Genomic DNA, 414 nt, shown 5'->3' on the forward strand with positions numbered 1-414 from the left:
AAAAAAAAAAAATGTATTGGGGTTAGTAGGTCATACCATGCCCTTGGCAGGACTCCAATAACTCATCCTAGAAAGACAAGAAATATATATACACATTTTTCAGTATATCTACATTTATGTGTGTATGTGTATGTCTAGTGTGTTTGTACATATATAAAGAAGATTCCCATTATTTCTTATTAACTGATTTTACTAAAACCTTCTCTGCAAAGAATCTATTGTTATCCAGCCTCTCTTCTGCATTCAGTGGCAGAAACATAGTCATGTGTCATCCCAAAATGGGTATTAGAATAGCTATTTATTATCTCCCATAAAATCATTCATAATTTTTGTATTAAACATCCTTTCTGGCCTCCTTAGAGAAATAGTAACAGTTTACTCAATCTGCCTTCTTAGGTTGTATCTTCCAATCTC

This window comes from Bison bison, unplaced genomic scaffold (assembly GCF_000754665.1).
Source record: "Bison bison bison isolate TAMUID 2011002044 unplaced genomic scaffold, Bison_UMD1.0 scf7180017864050, whole genome shotgun sequence".
NCBI lineage: Eukaryota > Metazoa > Chordata > Mammalia > Artiodactyla > Bovidae > Bison > Bison bison.